At 40.7% G+C, this 21566-nt stretch overlaps 2 long non-coding RNA genes across 12 annotated transcripts; one reads left to right on the top strand and one right to left on the bottom strand.

Moving 5' to 3' along the window:
* Positions 1-3921: 3921 nt before the first annotated feature.
* Positions 3922-16877, top strand: LOC105666281. 11 transcript variants are annotated; one of them, XR_007224493.1, is made up of 8 exons: positions 4136-4643; positions 4713-4842; positions 5170-5257; positions 5404-5521; positions 5635-5728; positions 15937-16092; positions 16174-16217; positions 16491-16877. It is a non-coding gene; the product is annotated as an uncharacterized LOC105666281 (long non-coding RNA). The 11 variants fall into 11 exon arrangements; XR_007224495.1 differs by having other exon boundaries at positions 4137-4643; positions 5170-5218; XR_007224489.1 differs by lacking the exon at positions 4136-4643 and adding an exon at positions 3922-4078 and having other exon boundaries at positions 5170-5521.
* On the bottom strand, positions 16555-18743 carry LOC105666280. The gene is made up of 2 exons (XR_007224497.1): positions 16911-18743; positions 16555-16663 (listed from the first exon to the last, which is right to left on the bottom strand). It is a non-coding gene; the product is annotated as an uncharacterized LOC105666280 (long non-coding RNA).
* Positions 18744-21566: the final 2823 nt, after the last annotated feature.

Below are 21566 nucleotides of genomic sequence, written 5' to 3'. Positions count from 1 at the left end.
TTCAGCTTGTTCTTCGTTGCTTCTTGCCCATGTGTTATCTGCTTTTCTGATTGCCGGGACGGGTATTATTGGCTTCCTTATTTTTTTCGTGGCTTTCCATAGTGAATAGTTGGTGTTCTCGTGTGTGGAGAGTGTCCCTATGAACTTTGCGAATTCGTTATCGTTGTGCTCCTTTATTTTGTTTTTTATTTCCTTTGCAAGTTTGTTTAAGTGTTTTTTGTTTTCTCGGGTTCTGTATTTTTGCCATTTTGCTTTTGCTTTTCTTTTTTCTTTGATTTTGTCGAGTATTTCTTGCGGGATTGTTATTGTTTGTCTGCTGGTTGATTCGGGTGTAGTGGTTGTCCTTGCTGCTTCTTGAATAGTTGCTGTCAATGTTGCTACTGCCTGTTCTATGTGTTCAGGAGTTTTTAACGGGATGTTGCAGTTTATTTTGCTTTCTATTATTTCTTTGAAAGTTTGCCATTTGGTGGTTTTATTGCATAGTGTTTCTGGTTTGCTATAGTGTATTGGTTTGTTTCTGTATTCAATTATTATGGGTGTATGATCGGAGCTGAGCTCGAGGTTGGGTGTTATTTTTAGTTTATTTGTGTTTAGTCCCCTTGTAACTGCAAAGCCCAGAAGATCTGGTTTTTTGTTCAGGTCAGTCGGCCAATGTGTCGGTGTTCCTGTGGATAATATATTGAGGTTATTATTTCTAATGTATTTTTCCAGTGTTCTGCCTCGAGGTGTAATGTTTCTTGACCCCCAAAGCGTGTGCTTTGAGTTGTAGTCTCCCGCTGCGATGTACTTGTCCCCTAGGTCCTGGAAGTATTCTTCCCACATTTGTGTTGTTATTTTGTGTCGCGGAGGCACATATACTGTTGACAACTGGAAGTAGTTGCTGCTAGTTTGAACTGTAACAGTGGTTGCTTGTAAATATTCTTTGTTAACTTGGCTGTGTAGATAATGTTTGATATCGTTTCTGACTATCACTGCTGTCCCTCCGTGAGCTTTTCCTGAGGGGTGTTTGGTATCATATATGGTGTAATATGGTATTTTCAAGTAGCTTTTTGTAGTGAAGTGTGTTTCTGAGACGAGTAGTATGTCTATATTGTTATTGTATATGAATGTTTTAATTTCGAGGGCCCGTTGTTGTAGGCCGTTTGAGTTCCAGGCTGCTATTTTTAGAGTGTCCGTTTTTATTTTTTGCTTAGCACGTTTGTAATTAGTTGTAGCATGACTGTGATTTGTTGGGTTTGCTGTTTGAGTACTGCGTTTTGTTCGCTTATCATTCTGGTTAGCATTTCGGTGTTCTTTATGGATTGTTTGAGCAGTTCTTTGATTTCTGCAGTGTCATTGTTACTATTGCTGTGGTATTGGTTGTGTGTAGGTGTTGATTGGCTGGTTACTTGAGCATAGCTTAGACCACCAATGGTGTTGGTGCTGATAGGTTTGGTGTTTGTTGCTTTCTCTGTACTTGGAATTATTTCAGGATTTGTGCTGTCCTGTTGGGCTTGTGTGTTAGTGATTGTCCTGCTTCGTAGGGGCGTGAACAGTTTACGTTGTAATTGTTTTCTTACTTCACATCCTTTATAGCTGGCTGGGTGGTTTCCGTTACAGTTACAGCATCTAACTTCTTCTATTTTTCCTGTGCATGGGCAGTGTATTGTTAAATGACTTTTTGCACATTTAACATATGCCGGGCTTCTGTTACAATAATTTTTTGTGTGGTCGTATTGTTGGCACCGCATGCATTGCGGTATATCTTTTTTGTAGCGTGGTGGTTCCACTGTTACTATTGTGTTTAGTAATTTTTCTATATCGTATATTTCTTTGTTGTTGTTTTTAGGTTCTAGTTCAACTAGGAATAGCGGTAATGGTTGTTTGATATCGTATTTGTTGATGTTATTAATTGACCTTACCTGGTATTTGTTTTTGGGTGTAGTCCCCTGATTACTGCTTTGTAGCTTTTGTCGGTTTTGAGTTGAAAAGTGTGATATGCTGCGTTTTTTCCCTTTAGTGATCTTGTAATTTTTCTGAATATTTCTGGGGTGTTGGTTTGCACTTTCACCTGGTCTATTTTTATTTGTTTGATGATATAGTTGTCTTTCCCTGCGATGTTGTTTAGTAGTTCGATGAGGGGGTCAATTATTTTTGCGTCTATGTATATCGGTGGTGGTTTGGGAGTACGGTTTGTCGGACTTTCCGTTGGGTCCGTTGCTGCCTCTTCTGGCAGTGCGCTGAATGGATTGTGCAGCTTGATATCTTGTAGCCATTGTTTTTTTTCATATGTATCGATTTTCCTCGCGCTTGCGAGCGGGGTTACCTTCCGTTTTTTTGCTGGAGGTTGCCACCGTCCAGCTTTCTTCCTGGTGTATTGGTATGTTTTGTTCCCCGTCGGATTGTGTTGTTTCCATAATATCATCATTTTTCTCTACATATGTAGAGTTTGTAGCTTTATTTATGAAAAATGTTTCACCGGAGTTAATTATTTTTATTGGTGGAATCTGCATGATTCCACGTTTTGTCTATTTTTGGCGTTAACTTTGTCCCTTTTTCTTCTCTCTTGCCGCACTTTCACTGGAGCACTGTTTCGCACGTCCGTTTAGGTCGCCTGCCCAGGCGGAACTCTGTTCGGAAAGTGAGGGAAATTGACGTTGCTGTTAATTGCTCAATTTCCATGTTGGTGGTTAGAGAAGGATGCTAGCCGCCCTTAAGGGAAAGTTGCTAGCGGGAAGCGTCGTTCGTGAGAAAAATAGATTTTTCCTATCTTCCCGTAGTTGGAACGAGGACTGTTTGTTTGAAGGACTTTAGTTAAACAAATCTTTGGATTTATAACGGGTCCTCGGGCTAGTTGAACATGTACTGTGGAGATGCGTCGACATCTGGTAATCATCTTACCCGATGAATAGGGCCTGCGTGTGGCAAGTCACGGGACAGAAACCGTTGGAATGTTTACTGTCGAGTGCCGCTACAACTATTTCTTTTGAAGGACAGCTATACTATTACTCCATACCTTTGTTAGGCAAAACGTTCATCCTTGATCGCGGCTACGTTCGGCGACTGGTTGTCGCCTCGATCCCAAATCTCGAACAAATACAATCCGATTGAATGACAACAATTGCTTAATTACGGCTATGGTAGAATCTAGATTACAGTGTTAAAGGATTTTCCCAAAGTTCCAACGGGAAGGCTCCGGTGTCCTTTCATCTCCGACATATATATACATCCCTATTTTGTTAGTCTATTAGTTAGTTAGTCTATTAGCCCTTATTTAATAGTATTTTATATGTGTCTGCATTTAATTAATCTTTTATTAATGTATTGTACCGTGCGTTCGTTTGAGTGTTCGAATCGCCTCTCGCGTTATTTGCATGTGTAGTTTTCATTTTTTTCGTTACGGTACGTGCGGAGCGCGGGACGTGACACTCCCCCTCTGGGGGTTCAAATTTCCAGAGGAAATTTGACTGGTCGTGTTCCGTTTTTATTTGTAAAACTCGACGCACACATAACAAAATTTTCCATTATTAACGTGTTTTGTATTTGTTGTTTCTAATCTTGTTCTTTTGAGCGATTTCTTAGTTAATTAATGTTGTCAATGTACAATAACATGTATCATTTCTGAGGGATAAGTTTTTGGCTCCTTATATATTGTGTTCTTCTCCATTAATTCATCAATCGCGAATAGTTAGTAGTTTAATAGTTAATTGCAATTAGTTGCAATATTTTGATTTATTTTTTATTTCTCGTGGCTGATCTCTATTAATTTTTAATATTCTTGTTACCATATAATGGTGTATTATATCGTATTAATTATTATTTATTATTTTCTTGTTACAATCTTCCATTTGTTTTATTATCATCTTGTTAAATATTTATTTCTTCATCGAAAATATAATTTATTTTGCAACGTATAAAAGTTACTAAATGCACATGTTGATCAGCATCACTTCCAAAATGGCCGCTTGTGAATGTCCTTAATATATAGTGACTTTTATTAATATCAAATTTATTATTTATCTCTTACTTATTTTAACTCTGTTTTAGGGCAATTGAGCATTGAAATGACAATAATATTGTTTTGTATTCATTATAATGTGTATGTTTACGGTGTGTTGCTTTAATATTAATAGCACGTGGATTGTGTTTTATTTAATACCAAAATGATCACATATTTGTTATTTGTTTCTACTTCTATTTTGGTGCAATTGAAAATTCAAATGGCAATATTATTGTTTTGTGTTTGTTGTGTATATATACTGTGTGTTATTTTAATATAATAGTTTGTGGATTGTATTGCTATTGTATTGTTGAAATCTACAAATTATTAATAGCACTGTTTCACTGCTTAGTTATGAATGGTTTATATTTATATAACTTTTGTTTAATTGGTTTAATTTAATATGTGCATAGTGTATTCCATCACCGGTGACTATTATGTAGCATAACCTTACTTTTTTATACCAGATTCAATATAATAATACTATAATAGATCAATACAATATAATAATCTCTTATTTTAATCGTGTTTGTCGTTGATACTCAGTTAATCTGTCTTGATTAATTTCTAACCTATTTCTATATTTATTGGCTGTTTCTATTTCTTTTTGATTAGTTTGTTGTTATTTCATACTTGTCATTTGCTGTTATTTCATATTTGTATGGTACAATTTTTGGAGCTAATCCATATATTATTAGTTAGAGCTTGTTTATTGAATTATTATTGTTTATAGGTTCTCCGATTCTATTTTTTCAACGCTGCGTTGCTTGCTTGGAACATTTACACAGTGCGTCTTTTGCATCGTCTGGTTTTTCATTACATTGTCAACACTTATTATGACTACTTTTATTTATGTTAGATCTGTAAGTATAAAAACAAATGTCATATTTCATAAGTATCTGCATAGTAAAATAGTCTGTCCTTTTTCTTGTTTGCAAAGACCGCTGCGTCAATGTTGAGTTATTTTGTTATAATGTCACTAAATTTTTCTTGGTTTTTCAGTTTCCTGCTGCCTTCTTAACCCTTCCAGTAGTATCTGCTTCAATACTCCATACATATTCACTTAAATTTAGTAGTTAGCTTCTTGTAACTGTATCGACTTTTGTGTATACCTTTTCGATGTGAATAATGAATTTCCTACTATTATCAATTTCTATTCCAAAGTATTTTATAATATTCTTTTTTTTCAGGTTATAATTGTCAATCTTAATATTTATTACCTTCGGTATTCTTGTACCTGTAAGTAAAATGGTCTCCGTTTCTTTTTCATTGGCAAGTGTAAGTCTGTTGTCGCACATCAATTATTGACCATTATCATCGCTTATTTTAGTTTAACTTTAATATTAAGTTATAAATATTTAATATCATTCTTTTCCTTTTTTTTTTATTAAGGCAATTGAGGTTAATCTATCCATTTCTTTCAGTTGACCATTGTATACTATGTTCTACAAAAATGGATCTATAACCAATCCCTGTGGAATTCCTGCATATACATTTCTTTCTACGATAATTAATTATGTACAAGCTTCATTGATTTATAAGGTACTTTTCTCTTTTTAATCTCTTCCAACATCTTTGTTAATTTTATTGAATTAACGCATTTTATATTTAAATAGTTGCTAGAATACATAGTAATTTCTTTTTTTTTCTTTTAGGTTCTCCTATCTTCATTATTCGGCAAGCAGCATTATACTATATATTACCATACTACGTCGTCTCTTAAAATCGTTTTGGCTATTGTTTATTTCGGTTGTATGCTAGTTTTAACTTGTTTAAGTGTACTGTTCGCGGAATCCCCTTCACTTCAATCTTGAAGTTTTGATTCTGCAAAATTTCTAACACTTTATGCGGTCCTGTATAGAAAATTTTCCTTTACTAGGTTCCTTCAGTAGATATACCAGATCTTCTAATTTAAAATTTTGCGGGTTGATTCGTCTGTCGTAATATTCTTTTGACTTTAACTCGGATTTCATCAAATTTTCTCTTGCCATTTGCTGCACGGTGTTGATTTTATCGAACAGGTTTCTGAGATATTCCGCATATGTTGGTTCCATGCTCTCTTCAATTATCATTTCGCCAGTAGGTTCTCTGGCCAAGTGCCCAAAGACTAATTCGTGCAGGGAGAATTTCGTTCCTTCGTGTACAGAGGTGTTATAAGAAAACATGGCTAATTCCACTCATTCGTCCCAGTTTCTGGAATTTTCGATGTATAACTTGAGATATTCGGTTAACACGTAGTGAGATCTTTCAATTGAACCGTTGCTTTGTCTATGGTATGCCGATGTAGTGTATTATTTGATGCGAAATCTTTGCCACTTTCTTCATTAGCGAAGATGTAAAGTTCGCTCCCTGATCGGTAAGAATGGCTCTATGACCTGAATCGGCAAATAAATCGTTTTACGAAAACGTCCGCTATCTCAGCTGAAGAGATCCCTCCTATCGGAATCCCGATTGAATACTTTGTCAATAAATTTTGAATGGTTAATATATATTCATTTCCCTTTTGTGCCCTTGGTAATGAACCGACGATATCCATACTAATTTTGTCGAAAGCTTTGCCCGGTGTATCTGTGAGCACTATTGGTTATTTTGTTTTTATTCTAGTCAGCTTCTTCAACTGGCATTCCTTACATGTTCTTACATATTCTTGAATTTCCTTCTTCGTGTTTTTCCAGCAATAATGTTGTCGTATTCTTTGATAGGTCTTTGTTACTCCTTTGTGTCCCGCTACGTATGATTCGTGTTTTTCTCGTATTATATTATTTCGTATTTCAACTGGTGGTGTGATTACTTCTCCAGTGCAGATGGTTATGGTTATGGTTTTTTTCCATAAATAATTTTTCCCTTCAATTTCCTGATTGTGTGTCGCCAGGGTATTTCTTCCACATTTCCTGTGCTAATGCTAAAGGACGTTAATTTTTTTTTCGTTTACTACGTCCAGTAAGGAACTCAACGAATTTAGTAAATTTTCTGGCGTTATAGGAATATTTCGGTTTTCCTTTACGGGTAGGGATACGATGTATTTTCCAGAGTTTTGATTCAACTTTGCTCTTTCCAACATTAGGTCTTCATAATGTGGCAGTTTCCCTGTTTTCTTCATTTCTAAGGCTCCTTTATTTATCGGAGCGCCCTGTATATCGACGAATATTACTTTATGATTATTCACTCCCGTAACTGAAATTCTCGCGTTTCCGAAATTTTTAGTTCCGCAAGTACCGTAGGTCTCGCGTCTTCTGCTCGTTGCTGAGTTGGCTCAGAGTCCGCCGTAGAAGGCTCTTCCTCACTTGTTGTTTCGATTTCCTCTATTTCTCGATCGGCTACTTCCTCGCCTGTGTTCGCATCGATTTCGGCTAATACTTGGTCAAAATATTTTACGGGTGTTTCTTCTATGGCAAGGTGTTTTCCTTATTTTCTCGGATTATAAAACTGAGTCAAGACGCGTGGTTTAGCTTCAAATATAGAGAGTCCTCGGTTGAGGTATCCAATTGAAATCTTTTTAAATGTGGATATCGATCTGGTGGATATTGATCGAGCCTTCTCGCTTCTTGATTGGTAGGCACACCCCTGGTGGGTTTCTAGACAATGCATCTGCATTTGCATTTGTTCGTCTTTCTTTGTATTGGATATCGAACTCCAAGTCTGATAATTTCAGTTTCCATTTCCAAATTCTCGACGTGGGATCCTCAATGGAATTCATCCATACTAACGGTTTGTGGTCTGTTACTATAGCAAATTTCCTACCATATAGGTATGGTCTGAAATGCATCGTGCAGTATACGATTGCTAGACACTCTTTTTCTATGGTGGAGTACTTTTGTTCGGCGGGGTTTAGTAATCTAAAGGCGTACGCGATTAGTAAATCCTTTCCAATTGGTCCCTGACTCAATACCCCGCCTATTGCGTATCCTGATGCGTCTGTCGTTCCCGCAGGGAGGGCTCGCTTATATGAGCCTATGGGGACTGGCAAACCCACGTTCCCGAAGCCAGGGGGGACCATCGGGACAAGCGTCCCGCTTACGTGAGTCCCCTATGTACTCTGCAGGGAAGGTCACCGGGAGTGTAAGGCGTTTAATTACGGTTACATTCTTTCTACGTGGCCTTGGATAGTAGCGCACCCACGATTCTGAAGCCTGATGGGACTCGTCGGGATAAGTTCCCGGGTACAATGTACCTTGAGGCCCTCGTTTACGTGAGTCCCATCTGGAACTGCCGAGCTCGGTTATCAGGTCGCCGGCCGGTAGTGACGTGGTCGTACATCCACATGATAATCCCACCAATGACTAAGGATGGTACCACGGGGGTCGAGTTATAGCCCGGAGGAAGTTGCGACCCCTCTGCTCGGCCAATTAATGGGTATGGACTCGTGGTGTTAGTGGTTGATGGCCAAGATGCTGGCAAGAGGGACGATTTAAGGTGTGTTGGCTCTACCGAATGGCCTTCGGCGGGTGAGCAGCATTCCACCTGCTCCGGAACCGTCCTGGAGAGACGGGAGGCTTTAGAATGTGCCCCGTTCGACCTGAGACGAGCGACAGCCCCGCCAGGCTTAGCTAATCCAGGTAGCAAGGTACTGGGTGCCCTGTGCGCTGGTTGGGCGTAACCCCAACCCCTATGGCCCTAGGGGTGCCCGGGTACTGTATAGGAAATCTATCCTCGGAAAGAATCCGTTACCAAAGAATATACTACTTGATGCGTCTCTCGTGAGGTTGAAGGGTTTGGAAAAATTCGGATATTGTAGAATAGGTTTTGTCGTTAATGCTGTTTTTGAATTGTTGAATGCATTTTCTTGATTTTCCAATCATTTAAAGGTGATGTATTTCTTCAATAGTTGCGTTAATGGTTCTGTGATTTTGGAGAAATTAGGTATGAATCTTCTATAATATCCTGCTAGTCCCAGAAATTGCTTGATATCCTTTGCTTTCTTTGATCGTGGAAATTTTGATACTGCTTCGATCTTTGGATCTGGTTTTACACCATTTTCACTGATTATATGTTCCAAATAACTTACTTCGCGTCGTAGGAATTCGCATTTATCGGGTTGCAATCGCAATTTGGCTTTCTTTAATCTTTCTATTAATTTGTTAAATTTACTTTCGTGTTCATGAAGAGATCTTGCATAAATCGCTGTCATCCAGATAGACAAATAGTTCTACTTCTTGCAATCCTGATACTGAGTTCTGTACTGAGTTCATCATGCGTTAAAATGTTGCTGGGGCATTTTTTAATACAAAGGGTATTATTTTGAATTGAAAGTGACCGTACGGCGTTTTGTAGGCATCCTCCTGTGCCATTCGGATCTGGTGGAAGTCTGATGCCAAGTCAAACGTGGAAAAATATTTCGCACTTCATAATTGATCCAATATTTCTGTGATGTTGGGGAGCAGATAAGCATCGCCGATTGTTTTATCATTCAGCTTCCTATAATGAATAGCTAATCTCCAACGTTTGTTTCCTTGCAAGTTTTTGGTTTCTTCGGCACAATCCATAACGGAGAATTGTGCGGAGATGTCGATGGTTCTACAACATCAGTGTCCAGTAATTCTTGAATTTAACGATTTATCTCTTCTCGATGTGCAGGCGGGTAACGATATTGTTTAATATTGATTGGTATATCATCCGTTGTAATTATTCGATGCTCTAGAATTTCAGTTCTTTCCAGCGTGTCTTCTGAAATATGAGATCTATCTTGATTCCTCCGAATTAATTCTTCGATGTTTTTTTTCTCCTCTTTGTTCAAGTGTCAAGTCGTAGTAATTCAATTATTTTCTCGAACCTAGTTTATTTTGATTTTGAAATTGCATTGCACGTCATGCTAGAGAGCGAGGTGAGGCTTTCAAATTCTTTAATTACCATCGTAGGCGTGGTAAATTCGTAATCTCTGGATGTGGTATTTATTACTCTCATATAACCTCGTCCCTTATGGTTCCTCACAACTGCATTACCAAAATGGACTCCTTTAATTGGCTCAATTTTGGGAATAAGTCCCTCTTTTATCTCCGGATTTGCAATGTTAATTGAACACGGTACCGAACTTCGTTTCGGCACGATTATCTTTTCTCTTGTATCGAAGGGGATATAAATATTTCCCCACTTGATATGGTTTTTCTCGTAATCCAAACGAACTTGCATCCTGCGAAAAATTCGGATCCCTGCGTTCTGTCGTTTGCTCATTTTAATTCCTGTGTTGCTTTAACGGTTTGGCGATACGCGTCTTCTAAGGAATGGTATCCTGCTACTTTTACTCGCAAATACACCTCATTTGGGAGCCCCTTAACGAAAGCCTGTCTTGTGTTCCAATCTATCGTATCTTGAACATCTTGGGATATGATGCCTACTCGCATCTTTCCCCCATCCATTATTGCCAGCCTGAGATTTCTGACGCGGTCCATATAATCTAATATATCTTCTCCCGGTCGTTGAAAGACCGTTTATATTCACCTTTATATTCGTTAACAGTTTTTGCTGGGTCGAACATATCTTTTAATTTGTTCCTGAAATCGTTTAAACTCACTACCTCACTGTCTTCTACGGCGAGAAACGCGTATCTGTGAAACTTATTCATTAATAATTTTATCAACTGAGGCTCTTAATGCCTTGGAACCATATTTCGCGCTCGCTTGAACGCCCTTAAAAACTTGGATACAGACGGTCGGTGTCCGTCGAACACTGGTACCAACACGATCGCGTCTTTTAACTTAATCGGTTGGGAGTTACTATCGGTCAGTCTCGTCTCTTGTGGTGGTATCGGTGATAATGCAGGTTTCTCGGTTTCGTTTGTTACCTTATTTATACGCACGTCTTCCTCTAATTTAGCAAGGCTTATGTCGGTCAACGCGCGCAAATTTTCATCTCGTGCTTTCAATATTTCTGACAACGTCAAGAGCGTATCCTCATTCAGTGAGTCTCGTGCGGTCGCCATGTTTCTTGTTTATGTTATTGTAATACCCGTGTGAACTTTAATCCTCTGTGGAAGTCTATCCCACCGCTTCCACCAAAAGATTTATTTAGAATAACTTGTTACATTCTCAATGACTTGCCACGTTTATTTTCCTTGCTATTATGTTGTATACAATCGTTCTTTATTCTTGATTGATTTGATCGGTTCGCGGTTCGTTCTCTTCGCGTGTCAGTTTACTGATATGTTTTATTTAGTGGTCCATATATACTCTTTAGCTTATTGATCGGTTTTATTTAATGATCCATATACTTTTTAGTTTATTAATCGATTCTACTCAATATATTTGCGCGTTTCTTATATATATATGTCGGAGATGAAAGAACACCGGAACCCCTCCTTGGATTCGCGGGAATACCGTAACGTTGTAACTTAGATTAAACAAATGCCGCTCCGATTGTTCGAGATTTATGATCATGAGCTTGGGCTCGAGGCGACAATCAGTCGCCGAACGTAGCCGCGGTCAAAGGGATGAACGTTTTATCTAACAAAGGCACAGAGTAACTCTATACCTCTCCTTAAAAGAAATAGTCGTAGCGACACGCGGTAGTAAATACTTCAATAGTTTCTGTCCCGCGGTCCGCCACACGCAGATTTTGTCCTCCGGGTAAGATGATCGCCGGATGTCGGCATGCCTTCGCAGTGTATGTTTAGCTAACGTGAGGACCCGCTATAAATCTTAAGATTTAGTCAAGCGAAGTCCTTCAAATAGACAAGCAGTCTTTGTTGCAACTACGGGAAGATAGGAGAAGCCTATTCTTCCAGGAACGATGCTCCCCGTCAACAACCTCCCCTCAAGGGCGGCCAGCATCTCTTTCAAAACCCCGATAATGAGATCGATCAATTAGCAATAGCGCTAATTTCCCTCACATTTGGAACGAAAGCTTTCCTCGACAAATCCGAGGATCTCATGTCCTTAGACACACCCATCATAGCTTTCCTCGACGGCATCATCGAGACGGAGAGTCATTCTTTCGTGCGATTTCATTGACGAGTAACAGTACTATCTTTACAACCAGTGAATATCTCACGTCTAGTTAACAAAGAGTTAGACTTGAACTGTGCGAGAACATACGTTTACCATCCCGTGACCGCGGATTTGTTTCGAACCTAAGGTCATTATCACTAGTGCTACGAGTGCCTAATCTTGTTAATAAGCCTGTGTTAATAAACTCTTCATTGTATCACGGCAATGGCTAATTCTAGTGAGAATTCATTAAACGCCCTTCACCATAATTTTGACTTCAATCCGACATATATATATATGTCGGGTTTCGTTAGAAATTTTAGGCGTGAAATAGTTAATAAGTATAAAAAAAGCTGTTGACAATGTTCCTGGGTTCAATAACGAATCCACGGTCAACGGGTAAACTCTTTGTACAATGGAATACATTTTGTAGCACGCAGACACGTTAACTCAGACGCTGGGTTACTTTCAGACTCCCTCCAAGTCAATCACAGAAAACTCTCCAAGGAGATTGCAAATAAAAGACAGATACAGTCACACATGTCAAATACATCTCGATCGGGAATATCAACAAATTCCCAAGCGCCGTAGCTAGGCAGTCCCGCGTAAACCAACATTGCTCCTGATCGAGACTCGATTGTTTATACAGCGTGTCCTCAACATCGGTACCTCCTCTGTAAGACATTTCGTTCATCCCGTGACCGTGGCTACGTTCGGCGACCAGTTATGTCTCCTCAAGCCCAAGTATTGGGGAACTTCCTAAAGAAAGGCCCGATGTCCCTACATCTCCGACATATATATACATCCCTATTTTGTTAGTCTATTAGTCGCCCTTATTTAATATTATTTTATATGTGTCTACATTTAGTTAATCTTTTATTAATGTATTGTACCGTGCGTTCGTTTGTGTGTTCGAATCGCCACTCGCGTTATTTGCATGTTGTAGTTTTCGTTTTTTTCGTTACGGTACGTGCGGAGCGCGGGACGTGACACGTGCACTAGATTTGACGTCTAATATGGAGTGAAAAGAGCGTTAAAACGTCGAAATACCTCAAACAGGAACGAAATAACAGTTAGTTTTCGTCAAAATCGAGTAAAAGATTGCGTTTTGCGAGCTGCTGTGATTGTTTCGGCGCTGAAAGTAGCGTGCATTACATTCGGCGTGTAAAATGCAGTGAAAAGAGCGTTTAAACGTCGAAATATCTCAAACAGGAACGATATAACACTCAGTTTTGATGCTCCTGGGCATGTTTCGACGTAGAGAAGAACATGTGTTACGTTTTCAATGTATTGCCGTTTATTTAATTGAATGGAATGATAGTATTTGAAGTATAAATTTGAAATTTCCGATCGGTACAGTAGTTGCTGCCACCAGAAATATTCTAAAGACTATTTAAAAAAAAAATTTTTTTCTTTTTATATATATATATATGTCGGGTCAACGTCGGGATTGGGGGTGGGGGTGTTCGGAGAATCTCCGTTGAAATTAGCCATAGGTGCGGTGTAACAATAGTTGAGTTTATTGACACAAATTAGAGAGATTACAGCGTCGATAGGTAATCGCAAGGTTTCGATATTCGCGGCACTATGACAATGGTCTCGGCTCCGGCAACGTTTCCGCGGTCAACGGATGCTGAACTTTACCCTTCGTTAGCGTCTAAGTTACACTGTATGTTAGAGCAAGGAGCAATTATTACGTATACAAAAGACAGGTCGATTGCTGATGAGATCGCACTAGAGAGTGTCTCTCCGTCACGGTGACGCTATCGAAGAAAACTATGATGGGTGTGTCTAAGGGCACGAGATCATCGGATTCGCGGAGAAAAGTCTTCGTTCAGAAAGTGAGGGAAATTGACGTTACTGTTAATTGGTCAATTTCCATGTTGGTGGTTAGGGAAGGGTGCCAGCCGCCCTTAAGAGAAAGTTGCTATCGGGTAGCGTCGTTCGTGAGAAAAATAGATTTCTCCAAGTTCTCGTAGTTGGAACAAAGACTATTTGTCGGTTTGAAGGACTTTCGTTAAATAAATCTTAAGATTTATAGCGGGTCCTCGAGCTAGCTGAACATGTGGTGTGGAGATGCGTCAACATCTGGTAATTGTCTTACTCGAAGAATAGAGTCTGCGTGTGGCGAGTCACGGGACGGAAATCGTTGAAGCGCTTACCGTCGTGCCCTGTCCCAAGTATTTCTTTTAAGGAGAGTTATAGAGTTACCTCATGCCTTTGTTAGACAAAACGTTCATTCCTTGACCGCGACTACGTTCGGCGATCGGTTGTCGCCTCGAGCTCGAGCTCACTATCATAAATCTCGAATAAGTACAGTCGGATCGAATGACAACAGTTTCTTAGTGCGGCTATGGTGAAATCTGGATTACAGCACTAAGGGGTCCTCCCAACGCTCCAAAGGGGAGGCTCCGGTGTTCTTTCATCTCCGACTTATATATAGTGCTGATATATTATGAGTGCTGTTGCAACTGGCGACTAGTAGGGAGGAATTCAAAACTTGTCGCGCTTAGCTAAAGCGCGGCAGTATTCGAGGATTCCAACCGTTGTACCTTACGACTGATAGGATTTAACCCAAAACGTCGTGCTTTTAGTAACAACTTGAATGAAACCTCAAACTCGTATCGCCCATTCGGTGCGCACTCCCGTCTAAAGGATTCCAAACCGTTGTGTTTTCTTGGTGTTTTATTCAATAACTTATATGTTCGTGGGTAGCGTTAACTAGCGTTTAATGCGACCTGCAAATAAATTCCACTTTTCGGCTAACCTGTTATGTGCAGGAATACTGGCACAGGAGAAGATTAAAGTTGTTCAGAATAAATAATTGGTATTGACATACAAATTTATTCGATCCTGCTGGGCTATGTTGGTATCGATATGTTATGATTTATTCAGATTTTATTCGATGATAATTGTTACAGTATGGATTATAAATGTTATAACATATAAATATGTATATGTAGATATAGTTAGTACTCAAATCTCCATTCGGATTGATCTCATAAGTGTTTTCGGCGTGACAAGGTTGGTTTAATTCGTTTTTATTATTGACAGAATCTATCTCTCTAGTCGTCCGGGTGATTAATATAGTAAGGGTTATAACAATCGCTTTCGTACGATGTAGGTGATGACGTTCGAGACGGGGGAGAGTGCGACTCGTAGTGGGTCGTACTCCAATGTTCGGGAATCGGTGAACTCGAGGGTGAGAAACTAGGTTCAAGATCTTCGCTATTTAATCCTAACTCTTCTCGACGCCTTTTCTCTTTTCTTTTAATTTCGGCAGTGATCAGTCGTTTATACCAACGTTCAGCTCGCTTTTTGTTGAGGTGACCCTTATCTTTACGATTCCTTCTTGCTTTTGACATCTAATACTATCAAAATGAAATTAATGCTCCTCTCTGTGTGAGGCCTGTGTGACTTCGGAATCCTCGCCCAAAGATGAGCAATATCTGCTAACAGTGGGAGAGGATTGCGAAGATCTATAAGTGTTTTCAAAGATTGAAAGCACCGTAATCACAGGTTAACACAGCGAATAATCGTTTTAATTTAATAATTCGAAGTTTAGAAACAATTGTTTTATCTTTGACAACTTGTGGAGTCGTAAGTAAGAACGGTTAATCAGTTGACGACGGTGTTCTCTGTGGACATCCAGCGTGGCTTCGTAGGTTTCGCCCAAAGATGAGTAATATCTGCTAGCAATGGTAAGAGAAACACGAAAACCATAGATGTTTTTTGTGATTGAAAACACCGTAATCACTAGTTGATACAGCGAACGGTCGTGATGACTTCAAGATGTCTCAAATAAAATCCGCGTTAGCCCCTTCCGGTACTTTATCGAGTCAGACTCGCGATGAAAATTTTGGCCCAAACATGAATATCGAGAGAGTCTTGGGAGAGATACTTGGGCCAAACATGAATATGAAACTCGTAATATTTATGTTTGGGCCAAAATCTTCATCGCGAGTCTGACTCGATAAAGTACCGGAAGGGGTTAATTGTATGCTCGATATTTTATTCGTTAATTATAATTGCCGACAGATACTTTATTTCCGTTACCAAACATTGTACAACTGAGAAGTTATCAGAGAAGAGAATATACAAATTTAAATTCTCACCTTAAATGTATGCGGAGTCGATCGAGTTTTATTGTACCACTTGGCGGTTAATCGAACTTCGACAATTTATAGAATGACGGTGTGAGCACTTTAATTGACAAGATGCTAACTAACAGTTAATACTTATAAAATTTTTACTAACTTGATTTCGGTTCGACAGGCGAACTGGCAAAATGACGGCGTGAACACTTCGATTTTGAAATGGTAACTAACTATTAATACTTCTAAAACTCGGCTTCGACTGACAGAATGACAGTGTGATTACTTTGATTTTCAAATGGTAACTACTGTCCTATGTCATTACGCTTATTTATATCTTGAATAATTGTCATGTTACAAATCGTTCCCATGGGAATCATAACGTTGCTAGGTGACAGAATGTGAATATCGTAATTGCTAGTCTAAGCTGAAGTTTCGTCTTCTTGATTATCTTGTTTATGCCGTTTCTTAATTTCTCATATTCTCTTTTGATGCTAGTGGAAACATTCAAGGTGCGTGATAAGATGTGGATATTGTAACAGTTTATCTTTTGCTGAAGTTGCGTCTGCGATGCTTCTGAAACCCTCCATACCGAGAGCGTAAGAGCGGCAGTGGGCATCTCATTGTTCTGTCGAGTCTTCATACGTGTAGCATGTAACGTCAATAAATATCTACAACAGGTTCAGGAAACTTGAACCGCCTTCCACACGATACCAACTTCCAAAACAAAGGAATATGAATTCGACACTTAGGCATAAGATAAACGAACATCTAGAAGGGCTGGGCCTTGATCGAGGCTTCAGCCTTTGGGTAACGGTCTAATCGCAAACTTGTAATCTTATTATAGAATAAAGGTATCTTGAACTCTGGTTCAAGAACCCAACATGTTTTTTATCATTATTTTCCTGTCATTATTACCTGACATTTTGACAATCCTGCCGGGATCCATTCGCTCCAGTGTAAACGAAATTACGATTTCGGTCTACGGACATCATTGAAGATCGAAGGATTCGGACCACTTGTGTTGTGAACTCTGGTACCAATAATTTATCACAGAGGAAAATACCGCGAAGGAACCTCATTCTACGAACTTACGTATCGAGGTGAGAAAAGTCTGGATTCTTTTAAACAATATAGAACGTGAAAAGTTAGTTTCTCTAGCAACTCTAGCGAAGAGACAATGTTCACAATGAACAACAAGAAAGACTCAAAAGCCGAAACAAGTTTACCCTCTACATGTGGAACCCAAAATAAAACGGGATCACTTAATTCCTCTACCAGAGCTATTTTAGACTTAGTACAGAGACAGAACGACGAATTTCGACAACAATTTAACGAAATAAAGAATGCATTAAGATTAGCCAACGAAGAAAATAGAAATATTAGGTAGAAACCTCTCTCGTGTTAAACTATCATAAATAGACGTAGAATCAACTGAATTTGGTTCTATAATGATTAACGATGACGATAATATACCAGTATTAAAACACGATACTAACACCTCCACCTATGCCACAAAGACCACCAACATATGTCCAACCATCCAATCCAACAGCTGCAAACTCTGTAAGTTTAAAAGCTGAAATTGCATTAAAATGTATTCCGATACTAAACGGAGAAGATGATATAGGTGTAGAAGGTTTTATTCGTGAAATAAAAGAAATGAGAATGATGTGTAGCAAACAAACATTATTATTAAACATGATCAAAATAGAGAAAATTATAGGAAAAACCGCAATGGCAATCCGCAATATCCATATTAACGAATTCGAAATTCTGTACGAAGCATTAAGACGTAACGTAGCTACTCAAGCATCAGTAAGGCAACACCAAGATCAATGAAGAGAAATAAGGCAAAGATTAACCGACAGCGTGCAAAATTATAACATTAGATTTCGACGTGTTTTTAACAGACTTCAATACAGCATTACCAATGAATATAAAGACGAACTAACTCCACGAGTGATGAACGATCGACTATACATGGACTCTGTGACTGACTATGTAAGAGGCCTTCGTTCAGAAATAGGGCAAGTGCTATTGGCTAATTCTCCCCCAAATATCATCGACACAGAAAAAAAGCAATGGATGCGGAAAGATACTTTCGCGAAGACAACGCTTGCAGACGGATGGCACGACAAACAACCGCTCCGCCATCTTATCGTAACCAGACGTCTCGTCTAGTAGGTAACGGCTTCACGATTACAAGTAACATGAATAACAAAACTACATCCACACAAAACATTCAACCAAGAAAGAGAACCGACCATTAAAAGAAAGGACACAAACGAAATGTTTCAAATGCAATCGATTGAGACACCTTGTCAATCAATGCCAAAATTTTCGAATACCGCCTCAAACAAAAGCTCCTCTAAGAATAAATCACATTCAAGAACAATCAGAATTAACAATGAAGATTACCCACAATACAACTACAATTATCAGGATGACCAGGTGTCTCAACCGTTCGCGGAGAGACGCGATCGCTAGATAACGCGTCAACGAGAGTCGTAAATTCTCGTTACGATTAAACAATCGACGCCACGAACTGATTGATCCCCTATTTCTATTACGAGAATAGAGGTGGTTAAGTTTGAGTGTATATGAACAACTATGCTGGGTTGGTTGATAAAAGTTTAATAAAAATAACGAAACAACAAGTTCAGTCAAAGATCAACAATTAAAAACGAAAAAGATAACAGTCAAGGTTTGTTTAACGGTTTGCTTATAACGAGATCTATCGCACTTCGCAGCTTGAGACAGACGTTATGTGTTAGATTCGATTCAATGTGTAACGTTCGACGTGTCACAAGGAACTAACCGTCTTTAGATGATTCCTTTGTCTCATGTTTAAGACGACCCCCACTCTACTTAGGTCACGCCATCGTTCGCGCCTATGATCACGTATGTTTGTTCTTGCGTGAAAAACGTAACGGACAAAATTCGAAGTTTCCAGAACTCGCTGCTTGGCGACAGCTGCATAGCGCATGCTCGTCGATACATTGTATATGATTCGGCGGTCAGATAAAACGATCTGCCTGCGACATTGTAGGGCCGCGAGCAACGGTTAGAAAATACAGCCTGTGGCAAGCCTCGTGGCTTATCAGCATATGCTTTATCAGTGGTGGTAAATTCTCAGTTCAAATTTCTAACATTATTGAAAATACAAACATTGTAGATCAAATTAAAAAATTTAAATCTTTGATTCGACTATCGCACATAGAAAAACCTCTTAGCGAACCTATGGAAAAGATTCTCCTTTATTACATGGACGTATTTAATTTAGACAGCGAAACATTACCATGTACATCTCTTGCCAAACATTTCATTACGTTAAAAGAAAATAAGATCATCAACGTAAAATCCTACCGCCCTTCCGAACATCATAAAACCGAAATAAATAAACAGATGACTGAAATGTGAAACAAAAAGATTATAGAACCCTCTGACTATCTCTATAACTCTCCTGTCTGGGTCGTTCCAAAGAAAAGCGATACATCATCGAAACAAAAGTGGCGAATAGTAATTGATTTTGGAAAGTTAAACGAACTAACAGACCAAGAGGCATATCCACTGCCTAACATTGACGATATACTCTCACAACTAGGAAACGCAAAACATTTCTCCGCTTTAGACTTATTCTCAGGATTCCATCAAATACCCATGGACCAAAATTCAAAGAAATACACTGCATTTAGCACACCACAAGGACACTACAATAGAATGTCATTCGAACTCAAGAACGCACCTGCTACCTTTCAAAGAATGATGAATACCGCGTTAAGAGGTTTGATTAACAATCATTGTATTTTCGAACTTTGGCGGAGAGACGCGGTCGTGAGGAAACATCAACGGGAGTCGTAAATTCCCGTTACGATTATAAGAATCGACGCCACGAATAGATCGATCCCCTTATTTCTTGTGGGATAATAGGGATGATTGATGTGGTACAACGTTGCGATTAACAGGGTTATAAAATTTGTATTTCCAACACTTAATATACTGAAGAGTTACACTGTTACGTATGATATAAATGTCGTAGATGATACCTTGAGGGGAGCACGAGGCGCATGTGGGTTCTCAGGGTGTAGGACCACGCCCTGGGAAACCCCGATGAATCTGATGTTCTCCTATAGCCGGGTGGTGGCTGGTCACCCGCCAATGGCCGATTCGGTGCGGAGAACTTCGGAGAAGTTAGTGGGCCCGTACCTGCCAAGACCACTCACTTCACCTTCTTGTGGAGCTCCCCGTCACCCTGCACAGGCCTTGACCGGGGTAGGGTGCGAAAGAGTGAGTGGCACCAGCATGGAAACTCTAGTTGACGACCACGGCGAATTACTACTGATCACTGTGGAATGCAAATCGAAACAAAAAATCGTTTACGGTGCAGGGGATGGATACTCCAATACCGGCACAGCCGCGGGTTGTAAAGCGGGCCCCGCTGCGTCTTTATTGAGCAACCGTGGCCTTCCGGAGGTAGGCCGCCAGGCCCCCGGCCGCGCTCATGCGTCTGGCGAGGAAGACACAGTAACCGGGGGGACTCGGAGAGGGACGGAGGAACCCGACGTTATGATCATCAGCCCGGGAACTTCCTGCGATGTGACGCGGCGGAGGGGCGGCGGCGGGCGGGGGGGGGGGTGGATCCGACGACGAATTGCCTTTGTGTTCTCCCTCTCCGGCCGTTGTGGGGACGCTAGACAAGCGGCCATACCGCAGGATCGCCGGATCCGCTGAGGGCACCGCCTCCGCCGCCAACGGTCGCGACGGTGGCACGGGACGCCGCACGCGTCGGGGGGACACGTCGACGGGGGATTCGGACTCCGCGCTGCTGCCGGCTCCCGATAAAAGGAAGAAGAGAGGCGCGGGACGGACACCGACACCGATACCGACGCCGAGGCCGCTACTGTGACCGTCGCCGCCGCTACCATCCGTGGCGGTGCCGACGGCAGCGACGCGACCAAGACCGGACCGGTCGACAAACAAGCGAGCATGAACAGCGCAAAACCGTCCCGCGGTCTAAAGGAAGAGGACGGCGCATACCTGCGGAGGAAGGTGCGTCTTTTGGAGAGAGAGGTCAGCCGTCTCCGGGAAACGGTGGAACGGTTGACCAAGGAACGCGCGGAGAGGGCAGCCGAAGGCCCAAAAAATGACAGCAAGGGGCAAAGTGGGACGATCACCTCTACGAGGGGGACGAAAGGAAATGCCCCCGGGGCCCCAACGGGAGCGATTATGGGTTCGCTTCCCCCACCTCCCCACACCCCTGCCTAGCGTCGCGCCGCTCCAGCTGTCCCGACGGGCTGAGGAGTAGCTCAAACAACAAGGAAGCAGACAAATGGAGATTCGGTGGTCCAGGACTTCGAGATCCGCTAGAGGATCTCAAGATCCTGTTCTTCCGCAAGTTGGAGGAGTGGTGGCAAGAAATAAAGCCAGGGGGAGCGATCCCCCCGGCTACGGATGCGGCCGCCGTCGCAAGAACCGAGCAAGCACGGTCGCGGGCGGTCAGAGACACCTCGCGGTCGACCGTGGAGTCGACGGCCGACGAAGTAGGATCCACCATCGTCATAGGGGGAGGAA

The sequence above is a fragment of the Bombus terrestris genome, chromosome 7 (assembly GCF_910591885.1).
Source record: "Bombus terrestris chromosome 7, iyBomTerr1.2, whole genome shotgun sequence".
NCBI classification, from domain to species: Eukaryota; Metazoa; Arthropoda; class Insecta; order Hymenoptera; family Apidae; genus Bombus; species Bombus terrestris.
This window is presented reverse-complemented; position numbering and strand designations above follow the sequence as displayed.